The sequence below is a fragment of the Tachypleus tridentatus genome, unplaced genomic scaffold (assembly GCF_004210375.1).
Source record: "Tachypleus tridentatus isolate NWPU-2018 unplaced genomic scaffold, ASM421037v1 Hic_cluster_2, whole genome shotgun sequence".
Classification (NCBI taxonomy): Eukaryota; Metazoa; Arthropoda; class Merostomata; order Xiphosura; family Limulidae; genus Tachypleus; species Tachypleus tridentatus.
This window is the reverse complement of record NW_027467782.1, coordinates 26,241,350-26,268,499: the sequence shown is the minus strand read 5'-3', so window position 1 is coordinate 26,268,499 and position 27,150 is coordinate 26,241,350. Positions and strand designations below refer to the sequence as shown.

Here is a 27,150-nt window from a genome sequence, read left to right as displayed (position 1 = left end):
TGTATCACTCGTAATGTAACTGCTGGGTTTAATTATAGTCACAGATCATAATGAGATCATAATGGAATACAGCAATATGCTATTCTCTATCACACACAAGTGAGATCCTAATGAAATACAGCAATATGCTATTCTCTATCACACACAAGTGAGATCCTAATGGAATACAGCAATATGCTGTTCTCTATCACACACAAGTGAGATCCTAATGGAATACAGCAATATGCTATTCTCTCTCACACACAAGTGAGATCCTAATGGAATACAGCAATATGCTATTCTCTATCACATACAAGTGAGATCCTAATGGAATACAGCAATATGCTATTCTCTATCACACACAATTGTGAGATCCCAATGGAATACAGCAAAATACTATTCTCTATCACACACAAGTGAGATCCCAATGGAATACAGCAATATGCTATTCTCTATCACACACAAGTGAGATCCTAATGGAATACAGCAATATGTTATTCTCTATCACACACAAGTGAGATCTTTATGGAATACAGCAATATGCTGTTCTCTATCACACACAAGTGAGATCCTAATGGAATACAGCAATATGCTATTCTCTATCACACACAAGTGAGATCATAATGGAATACAGCAATATGCTATTCTCTATCACACACAAGTGAGATCCTAATGGAATACAGCAATATGCTATTCTCTATCACACACAAGTGAGATCCTAATGGAATACAGCAATATGCTATTCTCTATCACACACAAGTGAGATCCTAATGTAATACAGCAATATGCTATTCTCTATCACACATAAGACACCTTTCTTTTAACACCTTTCTTCACTTACAGGAGGCTACTATTTAGAATACCTTGGTGTCTTCTTCAACTGCCATCTCAGCTGAGCTTAGCCTTTTCTCCTTTGCTTGCAAATTGTGGAGTGCAATTGCTGTAATTTTAATAGCAAGCTAAAAATTAGCTAGTCTTTATGTGAGTCTTCAGAATACAAACAGTGATCTTTCTTTACCTTTGTTTGGTAGTAATTATAATATTTTTACAGTCTAAAGTTTTGGAAATAATTATATGAAAATGAACTGCACTGTAGTTGGTTGTTATGTAATAAATTTAAAGTTCAACACCTATAAAAATGCAAGCAATCATACTCTCTTCAGTAGTAATGGTAATAATCCCCTAATAGCTCATAATACTGGAGATCAAAGTTGTAGTTGGCTAAGAATATTCTATGCAAAACATTGTGGTTAGGCTTTCTATTTTTGTAGAATATGGTATGTGATACTGGTGTTGTTAATAACAAAAGTTGAGGTAGAAAACTAAAATGAAGTATTTTAGTGTATATTCTTTATGTGATAGGTGAAGGTTGAATACAGATCTTTTCACTGTGTTACCCCAGCTGGAAATGGATTAAGAGGAGCTACTCTTCAATGTAGAAATGGAATCTCAGTTCCATGCTGTAAAGGTTGCATGTGAGGGTCTTCCTCATTCAATTTATCATATGAGGAGCAAGAATTGTGCTGAAGGGAAGAGCATAAAATTGAAAAACACAATTGTGATGAACAAACTGTATCAAATGTCTAGAGGATGGAGCAATCAGGATGTGGTCATCCACAGTTCAGGTGAAAATGGCCAATGGAGAGAAAAGAAATCTTCTATCTAAAATTATGGAACAGCCAAAGATCAGTTGAAGGACAATAGGTGTTACTGGACACCAGCCCATGGTCTTCTTAAGGAGCACAAATGAGACAAAAGTAAAACCCAAAAAAAGTTTTATACTTCCTTGACAGTATCTTTGGCCACAAGATCTTTTATCACATCCTTGAAAACAAAGATAGATTGTGGGTCTGAAGGAGTAGAAAATAAAATGAGAAGAGAAAAAATGAAGTGGAAAGAAAGAAGGTGGATGAGAACTTGTAGAATTAACATGTAAGTGCAGAAGAGTGACAAACAGATGTGTGTCTATTGGGCATGACCAAACAGGATAGTTGCTGACAAGAAATGCAACAAATCTGACACTGAGTAGTGGGAGGACAGGAAGAAGGGGAAAGTTTTAGAGGTGAAACAAATATATTAGAATAGACTGAGCCTGTCAAGGAACAGCAAGGCTGTGAAAGATGAGAAATCAGAGAAAGTAAATAAGGCTGATGCCAAGCTGCTTTGGCCCATGGACTCCAGATAATTAAGAACACCACTAAAGACATCAGGTCAAAAAAAAGGATAAGAAGTAGGTAGTCATGCAATGGTAAGGAGTGTATCCTGACCGAACAGGTCTCAACAGTAGAACTAAGTAAGTAGGGTACAATATATATGTAAAATGGCTGGTATGGGTTGAGAAAACTCTATGTTGTTCGCTCCTCTACATAGAATTTTCTCAACCCATACCAGCCATTTTAACATATATATTTTCTCTACAAGTGGGTTTTCTCATCATCATGAATCAAACAGGGTACAGGTCATCATGGTCAAAAGAGGGAATAAATCTCTAAAAATCATTCTGAAGCACAATGAAGTACCTCAGACAAAGTATAGAAAGGAAAAATACCATAGAAGGGTGCAGAAAAAGAAATTGCAAAAACTGGGAACTAAAGAGCTAAACAGAGGAGAAGGGTTCACTCTAAGCAGATACAGATCTCAAAAACAGATAATCTAAAAAAGGGAAAGAACAAACAGTTGTAAGTTAGGACATGGAAGTGTGAAGGTCAAGGCATGTGGGAACATATGCAAAGCTATTCAAAAGAGGAATCAGCATGAACCCTACTGTCAGGTGAGGTAGAAAGCATTAAATAATCACAAGGATTATAATCATTGAGCAAAGAACATGATGATCACAACACACAGGTTGAAGAGAATGAAAGCAATATGATGCATGATGGATTCCACAAAATGCTGTACAATGGTAGCAACCTCCTCCACAATAAACAAGCTTCCCCACAAAATGCTGTACAATGGTAGTAACCTATTCCATGATAAACAAAGTATAAATAAAACTTGTGTGCATAACACATCGCCCATACAAGACATATTTGAAGTAATTATTCCTTGAAAATTCAGGACAAAAATTAAAGTTTTTGTAACAACAACAACAACCAAAAAAAAGCAAATCAATGTTTCATAAAGAAATAAAAATCTCATCCAATTCAACTCAAAAAAGTTTTAACAGGTCTGCTGAGGAAATGAATGAAGTTATCACGAGTGCAAGCATATAGGGAATTTACTGCACATGTATGTTGTGTTGCCCTCCTTTGTTGGAGAACTATTGTTTCATGATGTCATCATGCACCTTCATAGTCCACATTAAACACACAACTTTAGATAGGATTTAGCATAAGGCTAGTGGCATGTAAATCTGATAGACTGAAATGTGAGCGAAATAGCAGTTTTGTGTATGATAGCAAGTATTCTCTCAGTAACTGTCATGTTGTGCTCAAAGCAAATTTAGTAACTATTTTAACTTGTGTTCTCACTTGGGAATGCATTGGTCCTATTAAATGAGCATACAAATTTACATATAAATTATATTTAGGTAAAAATACTAGATACATGTGTTAACCTAAATGTGGTTGTTCATAAGGAGTTTTGAGCATTAGGAAAATTTTAATATAATTAATATTGAAAGGATACACTTACAAGCAGTTCTACAGCAAACAACATTGTTTTTCTCCAACATGATAGTTTCCCATAAGCTCTGAGAGTTAGACACCTAATATAAAAGATTAATTTTAATATTAGAGATATTTTATTTCATGGGTACATCAACAATGTAATAAGTTTTACAATACATGACAAATGTGTGTTATGAGTCATAAAGATATATATATAAATAGTTTATGTTCTAGTTTCTATAAAAAACAAAGATATACTGGACATTTAGTCAACAGCTTCAAAACAAATCAAGTTTTTGCATCTGATTCAACAAGCAGAAATAAAATTTTATAATAAATATTAAAAACACAGTAATATCAAAATACATCTTTCATTACAGTATTGCCTTAAAACTCCAACACCAACATTAAAACCTGAAACAGTTGGATCACAATATTCTGATTAACTTAAAAATAAACATTATTAAGTGTAACAATATAATGATAGGTACAATAAACATAATACATACACAGATTCAATATTTTTAAGAGAAGATATTATAAAGAAAGGATCAAAGATAAGTACAAATATTGCATCTTTTAAAATAATAATAGCAACCAAATAAAAACAACAAGAAACTGTTAATGGTTAAATATGAAGGGGTTGATGCTTTAAATCATTTTTAGAGGCTTGAAATTATAATTTCTTTAATAAAAGCTCCATAATCTGGAGTTGAGAATTTTTATTTAAACTTTTCAAGAAATATGGGGTAGTTGTTATTCTCATTGTATAACTGAGAATAAGCATTCATTGACAAAACTACATGAGTGAACAAACCTACAAAAATGCTTGAACAATTTAGAACTTATTAAAACAAGTGCAGTCTTCAATAGATCATAGGGTGACAAAAGTATACATGAAAAAAGCTCTCAATATTTGTTTTCCCTTTTCCAAATGTGTTGTTGAATCACTTGAGAGGAAATTTAAACTCAGAATGTCCAAGCAGTTTGTAATAAGTACACCAAAACCTTTAGACTTTAGAAAGTGAAAATAAAAACAAGTTGGCTGGTGTGATTTTATTCAAAATTAAATTCATAGATCCAAATAGATATTTATAACAAAGGAATTCACACATTTACACTTATAATGCACTTAGTAAAACTGCATGATTGTTATATTAAACTAAAGAAATTCACACTAAAAAATTAATACTTTACACAAAAAAACTCACATCTTCATCCCAATTAAGGTCTGCACACTAAAGTGATAAACTCTGACCATCCAGGTTAAAATCAACCCACAGATCTGAATCGTATGGTTTTTGAACCTATTAAAAATAATGTGTTGCTTATAAATATAAATAGTAGTGTGTGTAAATTTATGCATATATACACCCACCCCTAAAAGCAAATTATACCACATATGAAAACATAAGCTGATAGAATTGTAAATGTGAAACGTGGTACACACTGCATATGTTCTTGAACATTTTAAGGGTTTTATTGACAAATTTAATGTTATCTTAACAAAGACTAGTGTCTGCATATTAAAACTTAGCTGACTTAACCTGTCATGAGAAATCACATCTTCTGCCTCCAACACAAACCTCTCTTTGTTACATAACAGAAGCATAAAGTTTTACAGAAATTTGTGTAACTTAAATATAAATATATTAAAACACATTAACCTTATAATTACAGGCACCCTTATACTGTGCACATCATAAAAATTTATGTTCTAACATTCCAAAATTAATAAAGCAATCTTATTATCAATGAAGTTAGTATCACAGTTTACATTCTAGTCCAAAGTTTTATATTATCTATGTTTTAATTTCTTTATTTAAAAACAACCCTTAAAGGAGAAATCTTAAAATTCAGTTTGATGAACAATTTCACAAAGTTTTAACTGTTAGATTTTCTAGCTGTGAGTTAGATATAGCAAGTACACAGAGAGAAGCTAGATTAATTGTTCTGTTTACAGAGTCTTTGTTCAAGCTACTTAGGAGACACTGGAAGGAAAGAGAAATAAATTTCTTTGGATTCTAAAACATCAAAATATTAAATTTTGTGACAAAGTAAAAACTTACTATTAAGAATATAACATCCTTTGATGAAAAGTTAAAATGTATGTATATTTTTTCTACTTTTAATTTTAAATATTTCATTGCACAATATGTTGATGATAACACTCAAAATATTCAAAATCTGAGTGCAAATAACTAGAATACAAAAATAAAGAACCTTTAATTAAAATAATATTATTTTCGGTTTGCAAATTATTTGTAATCTTTAACAAAATTTTGCCAGGCATTGTGAAGATATATTAAGAAAGCTCAAAATTATCATATTGTTGCACTGTTTGTCATATCTTAATACAAACTATGCCAAATGGCCTATCCATGAGGTGAAATAAATGAAAGGATAATTTAAGAAAAATGATAATTTTTAATCCTCTAATTACTAAGTGTCCATGAACCACATGTACCCTTTTAATACATTTTTCTAAACTATTTATCCATCATATTACTTGTGAGCCTACAACCTTCCCAGAAAACAATTAACCACAAATATCATTAATATTGTAGTTAATATCACATTGTCTTTACACAGAAGATGAGTGATTCTCCAAAACTTGTGGTAAGCTCTTTTGTCTGATAGTTGTAACAGAAACAACTATAAAATTATTCAATATTATTAATACATAAATAGTATTTACACAACATAATAATTATTTTTAAAATTATCTAGTTACAGCAGGTAACTAATAATAAATGTTACAACAGGTGACTAATAACAAATGTTACAACAGGTGACTAATAACAAATGTTACAACAGGTGACTAATAATAAACGTTACAACAGGTGACTAATAACAAATGTTACAACAGGTGACTGATAACAAAACAAAACTGTTACAACAGGTGACTGATAACAAACGTTACAACAGGTGACTAATAACAAAGGTTACAACAGGTGACTAATAACAAACGTTACAACAGGTCACTAATAACAAATGTTACAACAGGTGACTGATAACAAACGTTACAGCAGGTAACTAATAATAAACGTTACAACAGGTGACTAATAACAAACGTTAATAACACGTTACAACAGGTGACTGATAACAAATGTTACAACAGGTGACTGATAACAAACGTTACAACAGGTAATAATAACAAACACTGATAACATTTGTATGTAAAACTAACAATTAATTTTTCTTACATACAGTTAAGGGTATGATTTTAAAATCCTACAGCAGCTACCTTATTTTAATTTTGTTCAATTGAATTGGCCTGGAAAGGAGTACAATTTATAAATTGAGTACCTGAATTTAATAAAAGCTGTTTAACATTTGTTCCAACAAAAAAATTAAACTATATTACCTATAGGACAAAAGTCAGAAAAAGCATTTAACATTTGCAAAAAACTGAGATCAAACTTAGAATTCAAGTCTTGATGAGGAGATTAAAAATTGTTGTTCCAGTCTTAAACATTTTCAAGCACAGCAAATATATATGTCCCTAATTTTGAAACTGACAGATAAAGAGGAAAGCAGCTGGTCAACAGCAAAGTTTCAGGTTATTCTTTTCAACTGATACTCTTGTAATAAACGTACAAAGCAAAGGTATGGAGCAGATTTTGTGATAACAGGATGTAACTAGTGAATTCATTAACAACTGGCCAACATGATAAGAATGGTATTAAATCTGTAAACTACATGTCAGCATGAATACTGCAACTGAGTCAAGAGAATTAACTATGTACAACAAGATACATACATATACATTTATTAATGACTATGATCTCTTAAAACTCAAGTAGCTAGAATGGTGACATTTTTTTTAAAAATCTGAAAACATAACTTTTATTAAGACTCAACTGGTTTCCTACCTTTTAACTAAAAGTTGTAAAAAGGGTTTTAATAGACATTGCTTATTCATTTTATTTTTAATTTATATATTTTTGAAAGCTAAACAGAGGTTATCTAAACTATCTGTCCCTAACTTTTACATGACAGAAGACAGCTAATACACAGTATCTACTAATGGTCTATTGATATAAGACCAAGTAGAGACCATGATTCTTAGAGTGCAACTATGTTCCCAAAGTCTGGAGAAACATTGTTTCGTAACTGCCATTAACTGGTGTTACACAAACCACTAAGCCACGACCAACCATAGACTTTTACATAAAAAGAGAAAATATGTTACTGTGTAACACTAGGGGAATTCAGGATATTTCAAAACATATTTCCTTACAGAATTAGAACTTAAAACTTACATACTATTAAGATATAGATTATTGGCTAAGTTTTCATGCCATAGTAACTGGTATAACAAACTCTCCATCATCCATAGTAAACAATAGCCAGGTTGAAAGAGTTAAACTTAAGCACCTTGCTTCATGATTCATTTTTATTTCTAATAATATTTTAAGTGATCAAAATTTTATTTCTTAGTATATAAACAAACATAAATATCTTATTCTAATAAAATACATCCTAGTATCATATATTGTTTCAGACTTCTGAACAGAGAAAAAAAGCTAATTGTGAAAGTGTTGCTGAACTAAACTAAGAGTTGACAAAACTTAATTTTGAGAAAAAGAAAGATATAGTATTTTCAGTAAATTTTAAATTCCTGATATGTTTCTTTCTTTCTTATGGCCACATTTTTCAATTTTCCATTTAGATTTTATGAATGAATTAAAGAAAACAAATGATTTTTCAACTATTTTTTTCTATTACAAAGTTTCAAGAAATAACATCAAGTTTAAAGTATATTATATCTACGTACTGATATTCACCACTTGTCATGCTATCAAATGCTTATGACAAAAACTGAAACCTTTTACTAAAAAACAGCTTTGTGCAATTATAATAAAACAGTTAAACTTCCTTAAGGCAGTAAGCTAACAAGAACTTAGAAATTATATTTTTATTTAAAACATAACAGAGCTTCTTAAGACATGTTAATGCACCAAATATATACTTGTAACAGTCTTGTAGCAAACTACCCACAGTTGTTTGTTCAATACAAACTGAAATTCAGATGTATCACTGCTCACATGTTTTCTGTCTTACACACTTTACATTTGATAAACTGGTTTTGGCTAAATTTATGTTCCTGCACCTTGATGTAATTTTTATAGCAAATTAGTTTGTTGTTAGTGTGAAAGTATATATACCCCTTGTCTTTCATTACAAATATTAAATATTATAAATTCAAACAATTATTTATCTGTTAATAAGAACTAGAGTATACAAATAATTACTAAACATTATATATCAAATTTATACACACCTAGTAACCACCAAAAGTAACAGATTTACAGATGAATGAATACACCCTATGTTCAAAGAAAGAAAACACAATAGTTAATTAATAACCTGCCTATAACTAAATAAATGTTTCCATAGCTAATACAAAAATCTATGACAAGTCAAATTTTGTATACATGTGTAAAGAAGTAACATATCACTTAATATATGATTAAGAACTGAAACTATTAATGTTTGGAGAAACTCCATAATTACAGAATTGACAAAAGCAAAGACAAGTTTGTTTTGCAAATACTTGTGAAACATACAGCTGTCTTTATTTTTCTCAATTCTATGTTACTTGACAGGTTTTTACCTTATAACAGTAATTATAAATTTTTTATTAGACAACTTATTTTCAGATATTTATAATTACTTCCCATTTATATTTGTGACAAAACTAGTAACTCTACCTGCTGTCATTTTCAACTTTCTTAACTCAACTAACAACAAAATATGGATGCTGCAAAAATGGGAATATGAAGAAACATCAATCTTGGTCATCCAAAGTTTCAAACAAAAAAGAACACTGAGAAGTGAGAAAATTCATCACTATAAACTCAGGAAGGTCTAGAAACATGGGACAGAATGATGACCAAATCCCCCAGTGCTACGGGATATGAGAAACAGATGAAAATAAAATCTTGGGAGAGGGTGATAAATCCTTTTGACAGTAACTTTGCCTAAAAGGTTTGACATTGCCTTAGACAAATATAAGAAAGAAGAGAAGGGATAAGAATGGAAACAACAGAGGATGAAGAATTATGAGTTTTATCAATGGATAAAACTTGGCAGAACAAATTCCAGAACTTTATAAAGACTTTCTTTTGGGTTTCAAGGGCCAGGAAAGCAGAATTCACACTGTCATGAAGGTTACCATTTTAACAATATGATTATAATTGTGCTTTAAATTGACAAATGAGTACACAGTATTAATGTTAAGAGCTTAATTTGCAAAATAAATAAAGATAGTATTCAGAAACTATTTTGGTGTATTTCTAATTATTTAATAAAATATATTATATGTATCAATAAAACATCAACTGTCCAAGCCATGTTTTCAATTTCACAAATGTTTGGAATAATTTTCACTGACATAAATATTCTATGCACAAAAAGATCAATGTCCCAGTCTGTGTCACATTTCCATTTCTTCTTTGACTTGATCCAATCATGGTTTTTCTCTTAATGACCTTTCAGAATAGATTCAGTTTCATCTCTACTGCTGCAGGTTTCACATTTTTCATCACTTGAGACTTCTTGGATTTGTATGTCAAAGTACAATCGTTTTTTTCTTTTTTCAGTTAATCTAGGTTTTCTCACTTTTCTACCAATTTTTACTTTTGTTTAAATTGTAACTTTTCTGTTTCCAAATGCTTTTCTCACCCCTTTCACAAATATAATAATTTGCAGAATGATCTAGACTTACAGCATGCTTATTAGCATCACAAACTAGTTTTTGTGTTGTGTGTATCCTTTGCTTAGGACATTCTCACCTTGGAGTTCACTGAGATTCCAGTCTCCAAACTAGTTTGTCCATGTGACAAGACAGAAAGAATCTTCCATCACACTCTACAAATTTGGATACTTTATAAAGTGCTTTTCCAAAATGCATCTGCTCTTTTATTCTCCAAGTTGAAATCACTAAATGTACTGAAATTAGCCATGAACTCATTGTGAAGAAACTGAGTAAACTGTTTTGTGATTTCATCAGTGTTTATTTTAACTCTGTCAAATTCAACAAAGGAGTTGAGAATCCTATTCAATTTCCTTTAAGAAATGTAACACTTTACAACAGCAAGACTTGCTGGGAAAAAGCAGATATTGTCTCTTACTACAGTTTATTATAATTAGCACTTTTTCAAAAACGTCTTGGCCATTGCTAGTAATTCTGTTCTATACTGTATTCTGAACACCATTTTTGTGCTTGTCACTTAGTTCTAGTTAAGAAAGAAGCCTTGTTGAAGAAAACCTAATGCTGATTTTATTATAAGCCAAGAGATCATCTTCCTGCAATTTATATCAATCCAATTTGAGCTTTGTATTCAATGTTTTCTATATATCTGGTTTCACAACAAGATTGAGCAGTTTTTTGTGATGACAAGAAACTTACTTGAAGTAAAAAATGTATCTCAAGGCAGCCCCTGTGGATATTAAAACATTTATTTACATGACCTAAGAAGGTTTAAACGTTGTTCTCTACTTTATTTTAATAAAAGTTTTAACACCCGAACCAGCCATCCTAAGATACATGAGCACAATTTTCATCATGGTTTGGACATCACCACCCAGAAGAAGAGTCATGGGCTTGTCTGATTGCATTTTCTCAAGATAAGGTTGAACTAGCTGCTGACAAGGGGTGATTGCTGCAGTGATATCAGTGTGTTTTATCAAACTGTACCAAAATAATCAGACAAAGACTATTTTAAGAAAAGGCCTATTGAGTTCCTTTTACAAACCATCAGACATATATTCGGTCTAAACACAGGTTCATGATACAGGTTGATTTATTTGATACAATGTAGAAAAACAATTATTATTTTTTATGATATATATGTATGTATATCATCAGTGAGTGAACACACCGAAAATGTCTACTCAAAACCACTAATAATAGACCTACAACAAACAGATCTATTTGAAAAAACGAATAAGTTAATGATTTACTGGGCCTAACAACAATACATTGGAATGAGCAGCCACATGTGTGGCTTCACAGTTCCTGCCTAAACTGATAACTCTTATCATTCAGTATCAAATAAAATTGATGTTGAAAGGTTTCATGCAAGCAATAAAAAAAAAAAAAAAAAAACTGGACACATCTTAACTCTTAACATCCAAGTGCCAAATTGAGAGGCAGTATGGAGGCAGCCAGCTGCATTAGGATGTGATGTTGTAATAGGGACAATTACTAAAAGGAATGAATGTGTTTTTCTGACATGAACTGTAACCTGTTAGGATTGAAAATATAAAACACTGGTCACGATGTTGAATACATATGGTATATTATATGATGAGATCAAAATTGTTACTGATAAGAAAACTGATTCAATAATCATGGAAGATTTTAATTTTACACATTTAATGGAATCATATAGAATGTAACAGAGAGAAAATTTATTGGAGTGGTTCAGAATTTCTATACCAACTGGTGCTGTTTTAGTTTCTAGAAGTACTTCAGGGATTAATGCTTGAGTTATCTTTTAAGTGTATAATTAGCAATTTATCTTAATTTGTTGGTGAAATTAATCTTTGGGTACATCTAACTGTATTGAAGATTCTGAGGTATTACAGAATGAACTAAGTAAAATGGTAAGTTGAACAAATGTTTGTTAAATGATATTTAAATACAATAAGTACAGGATAATTCATTTGACTTAAATTAGATCACACATTCAATAAAGATGGAAACTAGCTCAAAGCATGAATAAAGAAAAAGGTCTTTACATGGTAGAAAACAATTCACACAAGCCATTCAAAAAAGTACTTCTTTGTTGCTATAAATATAGCGAATATAATTTATGATGTATTTTAAAACATCACAATTAAACGATTTAAAAAGATACCTCCTTATGTTAAGTCTCACTTGGCATTCCAAGTGAACAATTTTGGTCTTGTTATCCAAGATACTGACTTAATGAAATGTGTTCAACTAGGATTATTCCAGGGATGGAAGGATTACTTTATAGGGGCAGGGTAAGATCTTTCATCTTATTTTGTTGAGCTATACTCTGATGATAACTTAAAAGGAGAACAGATTAGGTCTTGGAATGGACCAAATGAATTACATTTAAGGTAATTTCATTTTTCTAACAGGATCATTGAGTTATGGAACGAGTTGTTGTGAGTAATTACTTACAGTAATAATACTTCTCTAAAATCTGAGATGTAATACTACAAGCAACATCTTATAGCTACATTGAATTTGCAATAAAATACCTGTGTATAGTAATTAAAAATCTACCTTGCATATCAACACTAATTTTAATACTACTACAAAAAAGAATTCTTACATTATACTCGAGGTTTCCTTGCCAATGTCAAAGAATGCAGATAAAGCCTATTTTGATCTGATTTGCACACACCATAGTCTGTAGTAAAAATTATATCCAAATTAAAAAAAATTTAATAACAAATTATACAAATTAGAGCACCTGAGTAAAAGCAAAATTTATTTATTTGATACTAAAGTATTGGATGTTTCAATATTATTTTAATCTAAACAACTCAAAACTGACCCAAATGTCAAAATCCATAAACACACACAGTTAAGATTATAATTTGACTACTTGTAATTTATGCTTGAATTTTTTTTAACTTATCAACTTTTAAATTGGAAGGAACAACAACATGATGTAGTCATTATTAACCTGGTAAAAGAGCATTCTAAACAACAATTTTTCTTTCTGATGACCCACAAGTTTATGAACAAAATTATAAATACCTTGTACTTAAACTGATTACATGAAAAGTTATTTCGACAACTATAAAAACTTGTTGTATAATATTACACAAACAAAGATTATTAACACAAACTAGCTCACCATTGGCAGTGCTATGGCTCAACTTTGAACTTTCCAATAAGAATATGACACAGAAGTTGTTTTATTAAAATAAGTTTTTAACTTGATTGATAACTCTGAATTTCATTTTTGCCTTAAAAACCTGAGAATCAATTAAACCAACAGGTTTTTATGATTGTCTTCAAAATATATACACTAATTACAGAAACAATATGAACTGTTCATCACATAAATGTTCTTAAGTTCTAGAAGTATCACTCTGTCTGGTTTAAATTTTGAGGATGAAATAAATATTTTACTATTAATATTTCAAAGCATCTGTTGGTACAGAAGTTAAGCTGTTTTAAGATCTACCATTACTATGATTACAATTAGTAAAATTTGTATTTCTCTACCAAACCCCTTTCTCTAGTTACAACAATAACTGACTCCAATGTCACTGACCTTCCAAGAATGTGTGGAAATAATCCTGTTATAACATTAATCCATGATATCTGTTGTGCACATTTCAAACAGTTATAAACAGGACTTACAAAATCAGAGTTATGCATGACTTTTTTATCATAATTTAATTACCATATTCTTTGTTGTTATTATTCAATATGTTCTATGACCATTCTTGCACGTAAATTTCATAAAATAAGAACATTCATTTCATGTTACTATTATTAATTTATGTGCATAAAGAATGTATTTTCCATAAATGCATTGCTCATAAGTTTGATCCTTGGTGTTAAATGAAAACAAGAGAACATAAACAATGTAGAAAAAATATACAATCCAAAAGTGAACAATAAAATGATTACAAACCAGAATATACAAAAAGGAGGAATTAGTAAAATTACACTTTTCAAACAATTTTAATTAAATGATGAACTTATATGTAGTATTTTGATTTGTATTTTACTAACTAAAGAGAAGCTATATTCATATAGGATTTTCTATAACTCAATGACAATTAGTAAATCAAATAGGCTTCACATTTATATTTAATATTGTGATGAATTAAGTGTAATACCTGAAGAAAACGTTATTTTTATTTTATATATTTCAGAATGAAAATGTTTAGTTTCAAAAGTTTAAAAACAAAATATAATGTTGTCTTTATGTACTAAATTAATTTATATTAAGCATATTTCAAATATAGGAGTTACTTAGAATAAGAAAGAGTAATACCATTGTCACCATTTTATTATGTTTAAATAAAATTAATTCTCTTCTTAGTAGCAAATTATTTAAAATTTTTATTCAAATATCAAAATCGTAAAATTCAGTATATAATTAAAAATGAAATATAAATTATGATAGTATATAGTCTAATTCTCTTCTTAGTAGTAAAATATTTAAAATTTTTATTCAAAAGATCAAAATCGTAAAATTCAGTATATAATTAAAATGAAATATAAATTATGACAATATATGATTTACTTTGACTATTTAAATTTAAAATAAAAATCCTTTTAATCAAAAGTGACCATGTTCATATTTTAAATTTCATACTTAATTTCTTATTTATTTTGCACACAAAAAACAACCTTAAAATACTGCAAATAATTTGTTTTCATCTACCACTGTTCAATATTTTGCCCATAATAATTCTACAATTTGTACAATAACATTAATGAGTTAAATACTGATCAAGAAGAATTCTCTTGGCCCAGCTGTCAACACACAGCTACACAGAGAAATACCATCTAAAGTATAAATTAACCCAATTCATAAAGCTGGTTTTTTATAATGTTCACAGTTACATACCTGTCTAAGCAGCTGGACTGGACAATTGTTTTCTAATGCTAACATCAGCAAAGAATAAATCAAGGAACCTCCAGCATCTCCATCTGAGAAAATAAATGTATATGATAAATAACAAATTTTGTTCATGTAAAAACCATTGAAGTTAAACTGTTAGATAAGCACACTCATTGTTAAAATTTATCTTAAGATGGCTGGTATGGGTATTAAAACTTTTATTAAAATAAAGTAGAGAACAACATTTCAACCTTCTTAAGCCTTAACCTTCTTTAGGTTAAAAAAAGAGAGTTTTGAGAAGTGAAATTCAAGTGAGTTTCTCATCACAAAACACTCATTGTTAATTCACTGTTCTTTTGGGGGATTACATATATACTATATTATCAAAAGTACTGTAATATAAATATATGACAAGGTGGTTATGTTTCATTTTGAGATTTCATTTAATAGGATATGAAAATACAGCTGACAATAGTTAATAACACTTAATACCAACCATTGACAAACATCTGATAAAATATTTTTATTCCAGTGTTTGTGTGTGTGTGTAAGTATATATTTTCTAATAAACAAATATAAAAAACTGAACAAATCAGAAGAATCCCTATGGTACAGACATAGGATATAAAATGTATCATAGGTCTCAGAGGTGACTGAAAAAGTAGGACCCACACTGTGATGGGGATAAATGAATTGTCAGTTTCAAACTCAACTGTGAGTTTCACAAAAGAAATACATAAATAAATAATAATAAAATAATCAAAATAAATAAAATTAGGAGAGCAAGATGTGAGTACTCAAGCCCATAATGTCTCACATCTGTATCATCCTTACTACCTGCAAACTGTTGTGGGAAGGTGACTGCTCTCAAAGTAAAGAAAATGTAATAATAATAATAAGGTACTAACACTTGAGTGTAAGCAAGATAAACTGCAGCATTTTTTATTTTTATTTGGGTTTGTTTTTAATGCAGTTTTTCCTACTGATTTTATTTTACTTGACTATCAAGTATTAATCTTTATTTATATGTAGACAGGCTGGTGGTCCTACACATGCAAGGAAAGATATCAACAGTAACTATTAAAAATCACTCACATAACATTTTTTTGCGGAAAATAAAAAAGAGAATCTCAGTATATTAGAAAGCATACAAATGAAAAGTTACATACCGAGCAAGTTTCTTCCCACCACACACAACAACAACAAAAAAAAATACGTATACATATCCTAACATAAATATCTAGAGTGTATCTCTACATAGCACTAATACTTACTTAGTATAAAACACGCATCTAACTTAAAAAGCAGAAACCTTACCACTGAATATTATTATTCACATCAGGTTAACCATTTTGCTATGGGTTCAGTGTGATATACAAGTTCATCTATACAACTGCACACATTAAGTATTTGCACTATAACTTTTGATGCAGCATGTATCTTCACAAAATTTGGTAAAGATTACAAATATTTTGTGTACAAAGATATCAGATTTTTTAATTTTTATTAAAGATTCTTTGTGAATCTGAGTGCAAACTGATTTCATGTTATGATTAAAAAAAATTATTCTTTGTTTAAAAATCTCAGATATTATTTTCACAATCTCTAAAACCTCCTAAGTACTTTCAAACACTTATTTTCAGCGAGACATTGTTTTATGTTATTTTCTCTACTCTAATTATGTGTGATCTGTCATTTGACCAACCTCGCAACCATCATAAAAACTTTGGAAATAAATGTAAATGAAGTTTTTCATGCTAGAATGACTACATATTATAACACAAAAAGACAGTAATATAAAACTGACCTTTAGTCTTTCCTGTCTTGGCTGCATTTTAGTGGACTAATATTTTATAATACAGTCACATTTCAATTATTGTACATTATACTCATAACTAATTACTATTTAGAAATAAGTTATGGAGCTTATTTTTCTTAAATATTGAATGATAAAAAATAAAGAAGTAAAGCAAACAATTATCTCTTCTTGCTACAATTTTTGTACTCAGTTGCTGCTCTAAGTCTTTTAAAATTTTGCATATGAAGGATATCAAACAAAATTTTTTTCAGGTTTTCTACACACACACACACACACATATATATATATATATACAGTTAAATTACCAAAACATCATAAATAACTAAACTGATACCATAGAATTTAACTGTAATTTATTAAGCTTAGTACCTAAAATTTATTTAGATTTAGTAAAATATGAAATTTCAATCAGACTAAAGACACAACCTATCTTCTTGAAATTTTGGTTTGAAAGAATGTGGCAGCTTTTTTACAGATTAAAAGAGCTGAGTAAACTACTCTGGAGGATATTCTAAACTTTTGATTGGTTATTCACATATCATTTTGAAGTAAGTGTACATAACGAACCATATGGTGAAAGAAGCCACTAGGTTTGATTCAGTATGCAAGTCGTATCTCAGCAAAATAAAAAGATATAAGGTTCTCATTTTTCATTCTAGCCTGATAATATTAATAATTTGAGTTTCTAATTAGTATGAAACTATAGACTTAGTATTTTGGGATCACAGTCATCTGATTTTAACCAATGCTGCATTGAAAATACTACACGACTCACTGAAATCTATATTCAGGTTCTTTAAATATTTAACCTTTAAATTAAGAAATTAACTTATGTATGTACATAGTATTAAAGTTTGAATTATAATCTACAATGTGATTCCAAATTTATTGACCTAAATTCATAAAATAGTAGTTCAATAAAATTTTGAATGTAAGGCAACAAACACAATGACATCACGTTTGAGATGTATTTAGGAGGTTTTAAGAGATTATGCAAAAGATTTGAGATTTTGGCAATGAAGAGTAGTTTTTTCAGTCATAACATGAAATCACTTTGCACCCTATTTTCACAAGCAAATCTTTAGTAAAGATATTTCATTAAAAGTTTGATTTTTTGTATACAAAATACTTGTAATATTTAGTAAAGTCTACCACATTTTGTGAAGATACACATGCAATAACAAAAGTTATAGTTCAAATACTTAACATGTGCAAATTTGAAGGTGAAGTCGTATATAATACCGAGCCAGTAGCTAAAGGATTAAATAATTCTCCTTTTCATCAAAGTCCACAAGACAGATTCAATAACTTCAGAATGCCATTCAATAAGACAATTTATTTCTTCTCTATATCTGTTATTACAAGCTGTGAAACTCACTTTAGAAATTGTCCATTATGACTTAAACCAAAAGTCAATCTAACTTCACTTTTACAAACATACTTGCATTAATTTGAGACATTATGATGTAACAGTACTCAATTTAAGCAACAAGAAAAATTCAGAAGGTTTGAGTAATGTGACATTAATTCATAACTGGTTTTAGAGTTAGGTAAACAAATCTGCAATAAACTATTTCTTCCAAGTTATACATTTCCTGTAATGAAAATATATTTGCGATAGGTATTTATCTCCTCTCTCAAATATAGCAATATGGTTCAGTGCTACCCTCTATATGCAAAATTCTTTGCATGCCACAAGTCTTCAACTTTCACAAACCACACAATCAAGTATCTATAGGATATATATTTTCAATATATTCTTCTCACATATACAGCTAGAATCTCACACTCAACAAGTAATTTTTCTTGACTGATACAAGAAAAAAAGAAGCATCCATCATAAGCTTCTGAAGAACATGCAAAAAAACAGGAGATCCTCAAAGTAGAAGATCCTATGTAGGAGACCACACAACTTCTGTTACAGGTATATTCTACACCCAATGTTGTACCCATGCATTACTTCCACTAAAATGTGTAACTAGAATAGGCAGAGAGTCCAGTGACAATGATAGAAATAAGTATCCTTCAAAAGCATATGACAGACACCATAAGTGTGATCCCAACAAGGAACACACATGGGAAACCACACCACTTCTGTACCAGGTATACACTATGCAAAGTGTGGAAACAGGTGTCACATATATGGGTGGAAAGTGAGAAGAGCACAATCAAATGGGAAAGAAAGAAAGAAACACTAAGTGAGTTTGAATCCAAACAACAATACACTGGAATCTCAGTCCCCATGAAGAAAGACTAGACAAGAACCATCTACAATCAGATATGTGAGGAATGTGCTCAAAATGTGTTGAGTCGCTAAGGCAAGTGGCTCATCAACTCCAGTCCAAACCCAAGCAGCATCAGGATTACTATTTCTGACTTGTGATTGGAGGAGGATCCCCACCATCTTTATCTCAAGGTTAGTAGAACAGTATTATACACATGCCTAACCAATCTACTAAAAGAAGCAAAAGAGCAAATCCACAACCACCCACACATACAACAGTCCAACACTCAAATGATGGTGTGAAGGGACGTACCAGTGTGGCGTTTTGCATTGCAGGAAAAAAACAAACACTGTTAGGAGAAAAAAGACACCTCTTATAACAACCAATCTCCCAACAGTTTACAACTAGGAAACCCTCAGTTGAGACACTCAGACCTGAAAACAGTAATGGTGCTCAAAGCAACAATAATAATTTCAGAAATTGTAAAACAAACTTAAGAAGTCATATTAAACCATGAAGAATTCAAAAAGAGAAAACAAAATTAATAAACAAAGGTAAATTATCTCTGCAAACGACTACAGAAACAATTAACTGTAGCAAATCAAGTTAATCATTACTTCACAAAAGAAATGGAATTAATACTTGAAGGAAAAGAGTTAACAACTGAAAACATCTGCACTCAATCACTGTCTAATAAGAAGTAACAGTTCATTGTAAAGGGAGTCAGGAGGGTGTGTCACACTCCTATTGGGAGTTTACATGACAACTAACATGCCAGACACAGTTGAGCCACATGGAAGTTCAAGGATTATGGCATGACAAACATTTCTGCACACAGAAGGCAGCACTGAATGAAAATAGTTATACATGTAAGAAGAAGTACTGTACTACACCAGAAACTTTACAATTTGGATTCAATCTATAATCAAAAACATATTCAACTTACCCACAACACATCTAGAATTCCATATGCAAAGTCTTTGTTCCCTAACAGATCATCTAGGACTAGGTTAACAACCTGACAAATGTACAAAAAATACATGTATATACACACTATTTTATTATGCCATCCCACATTATGTTCAACATATAAAGCACTTAAATTCAAACTAACATACAGAACTCATATTCTTAATTTTCCATGGTCTTTTTCAATTTCTTATAACAATACATGCATAGTTCATTCATAAAATTCATTTACTGTTTATTGTACTTTTTAATCAGTCAAAATGATTCATTTTATAATCATGCTATTCTTTATAACACACTACATTAGTTCTTGTAGATGATTATAAGCAGCTACACATCTTCCTTAAGCATTCGTGATGAGCCCAATCAAGTTCACAGATTAATCCCACACTCTTTAAATGAAAGTAGTTTTATGAGTTTTATTAAATATTGGACAAAATAAAGTGTGGAAAAAAACCCCATAAAACTCTACCCTTTCATAAAAAAAGATATTACTTTATGGTAAGTAACCAGAACTATTATACAGCCAATCAAATTTTATTTAACAATGCCAAACTGATTCACGCTACAACGTGTAACATTGACATCCACTGCATTAATGATCACATGCCTAGAAAGTACTAGTTTATTCCATTCTTTCTCCTCCATAAATTGTGAAACAAAGTTACCCTGTCTATTATAAATTGTCTATGTGATTACTTAGTAAGTTACTTAGTTGTAGCATTTCTATGTTTGAAAACTGCTATAAGAATAGTTTTACTAAAGTTAATTTTATTTATTTATACAATAGTCATAAATTGTAGGAAAAGACATCATATTACTCATCATCAAATACAATTACAAACAATGATTTATTTATAAAACAAACTCATAATATATAAGGGTGTCAATAATAAACTCTTATTCACTGTGCTATATGTAATACTCCCATTAATTTATGGGACAGTCAAAACAATAAAGATTACAAACAATGATTTATTTATAAAACAAACTCATAATATATAAGGGTGTCAACAATAAACTCTTATTCACTGTGCTATATGTAATGCTCCCATTAATTTATGGGACAGTCAAAACAATAAAGATTACAAACAATGTATATAAGCATGTTAGATGGATGTGGCTAAATCAGTCAATATATGAATTAAATGTATGATCTTCTATCAAAGCATGTTAGATGGATGTGGCTAAATCAGTCAATATAAGAATTAAATGTATGATCTTCTATCAAAGCATGTTAGATGGATGTGGCTAAATCAGTCAATATATGAATTAAATGTATGATCTTCTATCAAAGCATGTTAGATGGATGTGGCTAAATCAGTCAATATAAGAATTAAATGTATGATCTTCTATCAAAGCATGTTAGATGGATGTGGCTAAATCAGTCAATATAAGAATTAAATGTATGATCTTCTATCAAAGCATGTTACAACTATACTTCCAATATTTGATAATACATAAACAGTACTGAATACCTTCTTCATAAAACCTTTATGAAGTACATATGGTGACATAAATGCCATGTACACAGAGTAAGTTTTCTGTTTATCATTATTGATACATTTATAAACAGTGGTGTTATAAAAACAGGTACTTTTCTTCATACCTCACTTATATTTCTGAGTTTTTATAGAAGTCTTTACAAAGACCAGTGTTTTAGATACAGTTAACTGCAAGACAATTGTTTGCTTTACACTCACAGATGTCAAGGCAAATTCATTCTTGTAGATTCAGCATATGATAATGAGGTTGTTATAAAATGAGTTATCTGTGCTCTGTCCATTATAGGTATCAAAATCCAATTTTAAACATTGTAAGTTACAAAATTTACCACTGACACACAAGGTGTGGGCATGTATGTAAGACAAATACACGAATGAACAACAAAGCCCAAAATCTATGTCACCTATATTAATGTACAATGAGGCAGCAAACATGCAGCACAAAGCTAACATCTACTCATCTGAAAGCACATTTCAGATAGATTTTATATTTCTAAGGAGCACACAGCCATTGATTGTGAAAAGAATGGATAACCAATAACAGGAAGCAAGAACCATGGTGTTCAAACTGTGATGTGTGGCCCCAGGGTGGGGGATTGGTGGTTAGTGAAGGGAGGGATTTGTAACCAGGACTATGAGAGCACATATATTACATCTGAACAAATTTAAAAATGAACAAGTTTGAAAACTGCTGGCTGAACTTCACTGCTAGTGAGTAATATAGCAGCAAAAACATGGGAAAACTGGGCCAGTCATGGAACAAGCAGAGGTTAATTGTATGCTGAAAAATAGAGATAGAGAGGTTACACACCTAAAACTATGCAACCTGAAGCAAAAAAAGTGCTAAAAGTCCCTGAAAGTATGTAAATTCTAAGAAACAAATAGCTTTGACTTTTGACAGCAGGTGGCTTTCCATTATTTGTTGTAGAAATGTGATCCGTCTACAATGACTTCTGATACATACAGAGGTGTGCTGGTTGTCTAAAAGGAAAGTATTCAGTTACATTATACAAATGAAAAAATAATTTTGTATTTTTCTATTAGACTGTAGCCCTACATTAGTAGTACATTTTATGGATGAAAAGTGGCTTATAGCACTGTGCTATCAAGCTAATATTTTTACTCAGCTCAACAACCTTATGATGTCACTGCAAGGTCCAAATGGTAATATTTTGCAGCTCAGTAACAAAGTGTTGCATTTTACAACAAAAAAGGTTCTACTGAGAATAGTTATAATATTCCTATACTGAAAATGTATTTATGATAGACACTGACATCCAGTCACAAGACTATCTATTCTGATTCAGTGCTGTCCCTATATACAAACTTCTTCTTTACACATGCCACAAGTCTTCTGATTCCCCCTATTGGAACTGTAATATTAGATCATGTTGCTCATGCAAATAATCATGCATCACCTCCTCACCAATATAAGCATGGCATGCTCATGTGACTCCCTCTACACTCCTCTACTGAACTATCACTTCAAAGTTTGGCAAAACATGACAGCACTAGAGAAGTGTGAAAAGAGGATATTACCTATCATAAATACATTTTCTGTATATGAAAATAATAGCTTTTGATACAGTACTTACTTCCTCACAAAAGATTAATGAGAATCCCATGTTGATAAGGAAGAGGGACTGGCATGAGAAAATGACAAATACCTTCCAAAAGTATCCAAATGATACATCTGGAAAAAAGATATTCAGATCAAAAGATCAGAAAAGTAAAACCACACCACTTTTGGGTCATGTATATTCTTTGCCCAACTGTGAAATTCAATGGAATTGTCACCATCTCAGAATTAATGATGTGGAAACCAGATACTGAAAATAGTGAAAATATCCTCAACTGCAACACCAAGATAGAAATTCATTTGTGAAAGATGTAGTATAAGCAGTGTGGAGAAAGATGGATATCCAAAATTATGGGGAAACATCAAAGCCAACAGGAAGGCAAGAGCTAAAGCAATGAAGATAAAGAAATAAAAGAAAATTATGATCACATGGTATCTTCTACTGATTTGGCAGAATCTATAAAATGAAACATAAACAAAGCATGCATAAGACCTCAAAACATACAGAACCTCATGAATAATGACAGAATTCAGTAGCTCCATATGTCAAAATGTAAAGAAGAAGGTTGAGCTCACTCAGCAAGTAATCAGATATTGAAGAAATCAGTACTGAATCAACAGCAGCCAAATGAATAGATTACCAAAATAAAAAGAAAGTCATGGGAGATAATGACTTCAGAATAGGACTGGGAATTCCATATGTCCATACAGTGGCTGAAGCTGCAGACCTAGTGAGCGCATTCTCCATGTGAATGCCTTCAGATTTTAGTTGAAAATATACAGTTCTGATTTTTGAATCACAAATAATGCTCCTGTAGGAAATTTGTGAAACTCAGTAGTATTATGTAAAGTGAGCCCAAAGGTGGACAAAGTGTAAAAGCCAAGCTATTACACAACAAAAAACTGAGGGGTAATTCTAGAAATAACTGATCACTCAGCCTATGATTGCTGGCTTCTCAAAAGTAAAATGTATGTATCAGGAATTGACAGTAGAAAAAAAGAAATTCACTGGTAAATATGCTGATGATGGATGGCTTGGCTTTAAGAAAATATGTATTAAAATCAGCAGAATCTACAATAAACAGGAACAATAGACCAGACATCAAGTACTTGCCCACCAGAATGGTTCTCACAGTTCACATTCTCTGTGCAGTTAATCAATCAGAAAATTGAATCACAAGTTTTTGGAAGTATTTCTGTTACAGTTGGCAGCCATAAAGCATTCTCTATGCACAAGGTAATATAGGACATAACATACAATAACCTAATAAAAATATTCACAGATGTTGAAATAATTTAAGAGGAGCCCCCAGTGGCACAGCTGTATTTCTGTGGGTTTATACTGCTAAAATCTTGGTTTCCATCCCCTTGGTGGGCAGAGCACAGATAGCCCCTTGTGTAGCTTTGTGCTTAACAACAAATAACAACAAGTTTAAGAAGAATTGTTTAACGTATAACACAGTACTGTTCCTCAACACACAGATGAAAACTCAGATGGACTGCAATAGTTAGAATTTGATTCCTGTTTACAAAAACGGAAACTGTCTGACAGAATATTTATTAATCATTTCTCTGGTATGTCAATGTATGTATAACCACAACAATCTGACTATAATTCTTAAGTCTCTTGAACTGACTAAAAGAACAACAGTGGGAAATTATCATTACTTAAACTTAAGTCAAATTATTTACCGACAAACTAACTCAGCGTAAAATCTGTGTGAAATTAGATTTAAACCAAAAACATGAACTTTTTTCTTACACTTTTATTGCTCGACAGATGACCCAAATGACCACACGTGGAGCTCCATTAAGTTCAGGCATAGCTCTCGCTAATTTAGAAACAAATGTAGGCAGAAATATTTGATTTTGAGAGTGTATGTTTTATTAAACTGACAGAAGTTTCTCCTAGTGTTAAGGTTCACATATCAATACACAATATTATGAAAAATACGGGGTCACATAAGATGTAACCTCATGTTTTAACCAATGAATAAAAACCGTCTTGAGATCGAGCTAATTAGTCAAAGATATATATTAAAAACAAATTGTTTATTGATCTTGAAGTGGTATAATGTAAGGATATTGTTATTGATCTTGAAGTGGTATAATGTAAGGATATTGTTATTGATCTTGAAGTGATATAATGTCAGGATACTGTTATTGATATTGAAGTGGTATAATGTCACGATATTGTTATTGACCTTGAAGTGGTATAATGTCAGGATATTGTTATTGATCTTGAAGTGATATAATGTCAGGATACTGTTATTGATCTTGAAGTGGTATAATGTCAGGATATTGTTATTGATATCAGTCTGTTGTTTTTTTATTTCTCATAGACCTACATGTACCAGTGTATGTTGTTTTTTATTTCTTATAGAGCTACATGTACCAGTGTAAGTTGTTTTTTATTTCTTATAGAGCTAATGTACCAGTGTATGTTGTTTTTTTATTTCTTATAGAGCTACATGTACCAGTGTAAGTTGTTTTTTATTTCTTATAGAGCTACATTTGCCAGTGTATGTTTTTTTATTTATTATAGAGCTACATGTACCAGTGTAAGTTGTTTTTTATTTCTTATAGAGCTACATGTACCAGTGTATATTGTTTTTTTATTTCTTATAGAGCTACATGTACCAGTGTAAGTTGTTTTTTATTTATTATAGAGCTACATGTACCAGTGTATGTTGTTTTTTATTTCTTATAGAGCTACATGTATCAGTGTATGTTGTTTTTTATTTATTATAGAGCTACATGTACCAGTGTATGTTGTTTTTTATTTATTATAGAGCTACATGTACCAGTGTATGTTGTTTTGTATTTCTTATAGAGCTATATGTACCAGTGTATGTTACTTTTTCCTTATTTTTTTTATAACTACATGTATCAGTTTGTAATTTTTGAGACTAAAAAAAGGGATTTTTAATCCAAACATAGAAATGAACACTCAGACTGGTATACAGAAATTCTCTATTTATATATTTATACATATGTAAGTATTAGTAGATACATTTTTAGTAAAAATACTCCATTAAAAAATATTATCTTTGGTGTGCAAAAAACTTGTGTTTACTTAAAGCCTGTCAAAATGATATGAATACATTGTAATACTATAACAAGCACAGAATAATTATGAATACATTGTAATACTATAACAAGCACAGAATAATTATGAATACATTGTAATACTATAACAAGCACAGAATAATTATGAATACATTGTAATACTATAACAAGCACAGAATAATTATGAATACATTGTAATACTATAACAAGCACAGAATTATGAATACATTGTAATACTATAACAAGCACAGAATAATTATGAATACATTGTAATACTATAACAAGCACAGAATAATTATGAATACATTGTAATACTATAACAAGCACAGAATAATTATGAATACATTGTAATACTATAACAAGCACAGAATAATTATGAATACATTGTAATACTATAACAAGCACAGAATAATTATGAATACATTGTAATACTATAACAAGCACAGAATAATTATGAATACATTGTAATACTATAACAAGCACAGAATAATTATGAATACATTGTAATACTATAACAAGCACAGAATAATTATGAATACATTGTAATACTATAACAAGCACAGAATAATTATGAATACATTGTAATACTATAACAAGCACAGAATAATTATGAATACATTGTAATACTATAACAAGCACAGAATAATTATGAATACATTTGTAATACTATAACAAGCACAGAATAATTATGAATACATTGTAATACTATAACAAGCACAGAATAATTATGAATACATTGTAATACTATAACAAGCACAGACTAATTATGAATACATTGTAATACTATAACAAGCACAGACTAATTATGAATACATTGTAAT

The 27,150-nt window shown here is 30.4% G+C and overlaps 1 protein-coding gene and 1 long non-coding RNA gene across 4 annotated transcripts in view; one reads left to right on the top strand and one right to left on the bottom strand.

Moving 5' to 3' along the window:
- The window catches only part of LOC143243053 (histone-lysine N-methyltransferase SETMAR-like), a 35,702-nt gene extending 25,826 nt beyond the window's left edge, over positions 1-9,876 (top strand). For 2 of the 3 annotated variants that reach the window (XR_013023811.1, XR_013023809.1), the window contains one exon: positions 9,296-9,876. The gene's annotated coding sequence lies outside the window, so the exon portion shown is untranslated. Of the gene's footprint in view, positions 1-1,341; positions 2,291-9,295 lie in introns of those variants that run through there. The other variant, XR_013023810.1, reaches the window with a different exon arrangement.
- Positions 3,247-26,444, bottom strand: LOC143243057 (uncharacterized). Its single transcript, XR_013023814.1, has 5 exons — positions 25,023-26,444; positions 20,154-20,225; positions 15,170-15,252; positions 12,905-12,982; positions 3,247-3,685 (listed from the first exon to the last, which is right to left on the bottom strand). It is a non-coding gene; the product is annotated as an uncharacterized LOC143243057 (long non-coding RNA).
- Between the last annotated feature and the right edge of the window lie 706 nt (positions 26,445-27,150).